The sequence below is a fragment of the Crocodylus porosus genome, unplaced genomic scaffold (assembly GCF_001723895.1).
Source record: "Crocodylus porosus isolate Cpor-Errol unplaced genomic scaffold, CroPor_comp1, whole genome shotgun sequence".
In the NCBI taxonomy this organism is placed as follows: Eukaryota; Metazoa; Chordata; order Crocodylia; family Crocodylidae; genus Crocodylus; species Crocodylus porosus.
In genome coordinates, this window is record NW_017728931.1 from 25,007,018 (window position 1) to 25,013,214 (window position 6,197).

Consider the following 6,197-nt stretch of genomic DNA (forward strand, 5'->3'; position numbering starts at 1 on the left):
GCTCTCTGACAGACCAGGAAGTGGACTGGAAGTGTTTCTGGTCCACTTCCAGGTCCATGGGCAAGCGTGCTGGGGACCCCCCTGCGCTCCTGTGGGACGCTCCATTTGCCCTAGCATCTCAGCATTCACAAGCTGCCTGGTACCTTGAGGTATGTAGAAAAAAAAGAAAATGTAAAGCTGTGTCTATATCCAAATCTTTTAATCTCTCCAAATCAATTTGGAGGGTTCTGATTTGATTTGGCGGGATTAAAGGGTCTCCTGATTTGAATAGGATTTGGCTATTCATTTGCTGAAATGGGTCGAATCTCCTTTGAATCGGTCACGGAGTGGGGCCTGTAAGCGGCCGTGAGCTCACTAGCACCCCCTGCCGTGTCAATTAAGGTGATCCAGTACCCTCTTCTCACCCGCCACGCCTTTGATCTTATGAGTTCAATAAGGGAGGTTCCACCTTGACACCGTGCTGGTATTACCTCCGTTCCAAGTGGGGTGCTCCAACACCCCCAGCCTTATGGGCAATGCATGTCTCCTAGGCTCTCCTTTAGCATGCCCCAAGCCTCGCAGCTGTTCCTGGACGTTATTCTTTCCTTGCCCTCTGGTGACCTCTCTGGCACCCCTTGGGCTCATCCTGCCCTGGTGCCCCTCTCTGGCACCCCCGGGCCTGTCACCCACCTGGCGCCCCTGGGGCTCGTCACACCCTGGCACCCCTCTCCAATCCTCCTGGGCCTATCACGCCACTGGCACCCCTTTACCGGCGCCCCGGGCTGGTTACACACCTGGCGCCCCTTTACCAGCGCCCCTGGGCCGGTTACACACCTGGCGCCCCTGGGCCGGTTACACACCTGGCGCCCCTTTACCAGTGCCCCTGGGCCGGTGCTGCAACCTGCACTCCGTTACCGGTGCCTCTGGGCTTGCCGTGCCCAGGCCTCACCCCACTGGGCCTGTCTTGCGCCTCCCGTGCTTCTCGCCCCCTCTAGGACCTTTGCCGCGCCTCCCACGCTTCTCGCCCCCTCTAGGGCCTGAGCACCCTTTTGCGGCTGGGGCTACAACCCCCACCCACCGAGCGCCTCTCCGGCACTCGTCACGCTGTGCCCACTGTGGCACTGCTCACTGTGCCCCCGCTGGGCACCAGGAACCCCCAAGCTACTGGGGAGCCCCCGTGAGGCCTCCTCGCACCCCTACAGCCTCACCCGATCCTCCGGTCTAACCATAACAAAACCATGAGCCAAGCAGCTGCAACACAAACAAGAAGCCTACTGGCTTATAACACAAAGTCCACACTCACTTGGCTCTTAGTCACCACCCCTTCTAGGGCTCTCTCTCCAGTCCATATCCTCAAGCAGCCAGTCCAGTTAGTCAGGCTGCAACCATCCCCTCAGCCTGCTCAGCTCTCCCACAAAGCTCCTACTCCTGCAGCCACCAGAAGGGAACTGCCACTCTGGCTTTGGCCTGGGCTGTTTATAAAGGCCCGGCCCTGCCCCCTTCTGGTCACCTGACCTGTCTGGTTGCTGCGGCAACCGGCACCTGAGCTGCCCCTGGTGCTTGGCAGCTCCTTAACCCTATATTAGTCACAGGACACCTCCTTGATCCTGTGACAGAATCGAATCAGTGACTGAAGCTCCACACAGCCCTACTGTGCAGTAGCACAGGCACATGCCTTTTTAGTGATGCTAATGCACAGTAGACTAATTCATGGAAGAAGCAATAGCACAGCTTCTTCCATGTTGTGCTAATGCGCAGTAGAATTAGTCTACTGCATATTTAGCATCTTCTGTAGACACACCCAGTTGGAGTTAAAAAAGTTGCTCTGCAACGTCATTGTGCACCTGAATATTGATTGTGCTGGTTGCTTTATGCAGATAGATACACATTGTACAGTGTGTTTGCAAAAGAGAGCCTTTCCAAAATTTGACTGTGAACCCTCTGGCTAGGGACAGAAATTATATATCATTTCATATAAGTGATGGGAAACTAGTTCAAATCTGTAATGCAGCAGAAGTTCAGTGCACATAAACGGCTTTCAAAATGGCTGAAATTGGTTTAAGATAAACCTGGATGGATGTAGTATCAGACTTAATTGATTTAAGTTAAATAGGTTTACTGTATTGAACTTTTGTCTCAGATCCCCTCCAGGTTTGGGCCACTGCAGGCATGTGGTTGCATTTCTGGAATCAAAAATAAATGTCTGTTCACTTGCTGGGCACTGTGGCATTCTCTCCCTGCTCATCGGAGACCCCATCTACCTACTGCTGCCCTGGCTCATGCAGCCCTATACCAGCCACCTGGACCCCTGCCAGGCCCACTTTAACTGCTATCTGGTTCACCAAAAACAATGTCGCAGCCTGTGTGCTGCATAACATCTGTGAGGCCTGTGGGGAGCAATTTGGAAGGCCTGGGCAGAGGAGATGTGGCACTTGGAGGGTGCCTGGCAGCAGAAGCACCACCAGTGGCAGTGGCAACAGTGCCCCCCACCCCAACCAAGGCCCAAGGATTACTGTGCACTGGCCAGTAGGGGCTAGGGCACTGGGTGTGGGAGATATTGACCAACTACCTCTTCCAGCACTCATTGCTCTAGCCCACCTGCACTGCTGTCCACAGATCCCCCCATGCCCCCTGCCCACCCCCAGCACCATGCTCACTGCAAACACATCTCAGAGAAACAAGTTTTATTTCCCTTACATCAACCAGAGTCTCTCGCTCTCCTCCCTCCCCAACAGAGCTGCCTCCCCACTCAATGAAAAGAACCTTTCCACCACCCAATCCACCCCCAACACTATTAAACTATGTTCTAGCTATTTGTCCCCAGGTGTGCATGTCATGGTGAATGTGGTAGGTGGCGGTGGCCTCACCCAGGGCTGACAGCATCTGGTGCTCTTCTGGTGTGGACAGCTCCACCACTGGCTGCTGGGGCCTGTTTCTGGTTGGTGGGGAGCTGCCAGGGGGCAGGCAGGCCTAGGGTTAGAGGCTGGGGAGTGGCCAGCATGAAGACAACCGCCAGGACCAGAATGGTGTCCAGCACCTGGTGTTCATCATCCATGACCTGTAGGAACATGGTCTGCTCCCATATGGCCTCCACCCACTCATGCTGAGGGCCAGAAGCTGTGCCCAGAACTCCTAGTTTGCCCAGTCCCATGTGTCTTCGTGGGCCGTGTCCTCTGCCCGCCACCTGTCTTGGAAGGCTACATCATCTACCTGCCAGGCCTGGGCATTTGGCAGCTGGTTCTCCAAGACTGTGACCAGGTGGTCCAGGGGGAGGGTCCTGTCCATGGTCCTCCTTTGGTGAAGCTGGCACATCTGCAGGATCCTAGATTTGGGTGTTGCTGACCCTGAACCAACATCCCAGCTGCCAACTGTGGCCTCTCCCCTGCATGCAGCTGCAGGCCCTGTAGAGCCATGAGAAAGAAGCTGTTTGTGTGAGATTGCAACATTTCACAGATAAGATGCTTTATACCAGGGACCATTCCCAGGGTGGGACAGGCCAGGGTCCTGGCAGCACCTGCTGCCACAGCTCCAGACTCCACTTCCCTCATTCCTCCTGCAGGCCAACACACCTTCTGTGCTACCACCAAGCCCATGGAGCCCAGGCTCAGTGGGAATGGGGCTACCAGATGACTGAGACAAGGAGACTAGGAGCTACCCATGCCCCCACCCTCCCTGCAGGGGTCTTCTCCAGGTAGAAATGTGGGGACCATCCCCTTCCCCCTTCCCCTCATGGTACCGCTGTGCCCCAAGCATGCCCCTGATGCACTTGTTGCGGGTCGTGCATGAGGAGCTGATTGCATGGACTGAGGGGAGCCCAACCCACTATATCCTGCTGCTGATGGCCATGGTGCCCAGGATGAACCTGTGCACCTGCATGGGACCCTGAGCTACAATGGTGCAAGGGCAAGCTCAGGCTTCCTCACAACCTCTGCCACCACCTGGAGGGCTACCTGTGGCTGTGCTACATGTCCCTGCCTCCTGAAGCTGAGGAGATCACCACCAGCATTGACCTGTTCCTTGGCATGTGAGAATCCCAGGACTGGCTAGCTGTGGGGGCATGGGCTGCTCAATAAAGTTTTTCACTGTCTCTCACCTCCCTGTGTGCTGTGTGTGGGGTACCCAGGGCCAGAAGAGTGCAGACGGGCTTGGTGGGGAGAAGGAGCAGGGGCCAGGGCAGGTGGGTGGCCTCCCCCCAGTGTGGGCCTTACCATATGTCTGAGGCTGGAATGGCTAGAAGCTCTGCATGATAACGGCTGTCAGTAATGGTGTGCGGCTCCAGGTGGTGTTCTCAGATGGCAGGGCGCAGCAGGTGGGTGCCTGGGCAGGGCCTGGGGAGGAGCTGGTACTGCTGGTGGCTAGCAGTGTCATTGCCAGCTGCAACTTGTGGCAGGGGTTGGGGCTGTAGAGCTGTTGTGGCAGGACAGGGAGCTGCAGGCCAGAGGGACCCTCCCCCAGTTGCCTGTCACTAGGGGTGTCAGGCTGGGGCAGGGGCTTGGGCAGGCTGTCTGTGTTGCTGTAGACAGTACAGCTGCAGTCTGGGTCCTGGGGTGTGACAATGTCCATCACTTGCTGCATAAAAGGCATGAACTTATAGGCACTCCTCGATCAAGCATTGTGGTCGGTGATGGCCACTCACTGGGTCCATAAAGCCTTGACCTTTATGTGGCACTGCTACACTAACCAGTTGTGTTCATGCTCTTGCATCCAGCTTAAGAGCCCATCATAAACACGGGTGTTGGTGTTGGAGTGCCCACCCTGGTCAAACTCGCACTGCACCTCCACCTCACCCCAAAGTGCCATGAGGATGCCAGGCTCCTCCTGTGATCAGTTGGGGACCCAGGTGGTGGGCACAGGTGTAGGTATGGGCATCAGTGAGGACGACACCATTGGGGGTCCAATGCTGGCTCTCTGGGCCTCCACACAGCTGTCCCTGTGCTGCTGGGCCTGTGCAGCTTCCTGCAGTGCTCAGTGCATGGATTTGTCATGGGACTGACAGCTGTATGGCTTAGGAAATGCCCCACAGCACCTTCAGGCTCAGGACAGGATGCTGGGGGTGGGTTGTGGGCAGCTAGAGCTGGCCTTGGCAGCCAGAAGCTGCCTGCACCTGGGCCTGGCTGATGACAGGCCTGGCTGGAGCCTGCAGCACACTGTATCAGCCTCCAGCACCCTGCATGACTGGAAGACATGGCCCTGGCAGGCATGTGGCACTGTGGAGCCAGGCAGCAGTGCCGGGGTGCAGACAGACTGGCACAGCTACACTGTGGTCTGACCAGGGGGACACAGGAACCTGGAGTGCCCTCAGGCTCCCTGCTTGTATGCCCCAGGGCTCAAAATGCCTACAGACTTTTAAAGGCCTGAAGCAGGGGCTGCCATAGAGGTAGCCAGGTCTTTGGGCAGGACAGGATCCCAGCCTGGAGCCCTGGGGTTAGCCTCAGGCCATCCCCCTAATGGCAAGGCTGATATGGGAGCAAATTTGCTCCTGGGTTGCATCTACACATGCATTACTTGTGATTATGGGTTTTTACCGTGCAGTAAGCAAGTGCACATGTAGATGTGTGTGCTTACTGCGCACTAAACTATACTAATGTGAAGTTAAGCATCTTATGTAGATGCACCCAGTTTAGGCTAACTTGTGAAGACTGAATCAGCTCAGCCTTGTGCTTTTTGACTTTCTGTTCTTAGCTTCTGTTTTTATTTACAGGCAAGAATAGATGCAGTGGAGAGCAGAAGGGATTGAAAATAGGATCAGATAACTGTGGCATTGAAGGGGTTGGATTGCTTTGTGCTTGCTCCCAGCACATCTCCATAAGTTCTAAACACTGCAGAAAAGAGCAAAGCAGCAGATGAATGGTAATGGGATCAGCCTTATACTCAGAAGTTTGACAGAGCTTCTAGGGTCAGGATCACCTGCTGCTGGAGTGGAGCTCAAGTCGATACCATCTAACCATTACAGTGTAGGTCTTACAATCATCCCTAATGATCAGTTCAGAAATAGTCTTAGTTCCAAGATCCTAGGGGTGTAGTTTCACCCAAATAAGCTCTCTCCTGGCTTAAATTATGCTCACCTCTTAGTCTGAGGGCTAAATCCTATTTACCCTTCACATGTCGAATAGGGCTGTGCAAAGCTTCGATTGCTGATTCAATTTGGAGGAGATTCAGCCTGATTTGGAGGCCAAATCTCCAAATCCAAATTGAATCAGGAGAACAATAAAAAAGTC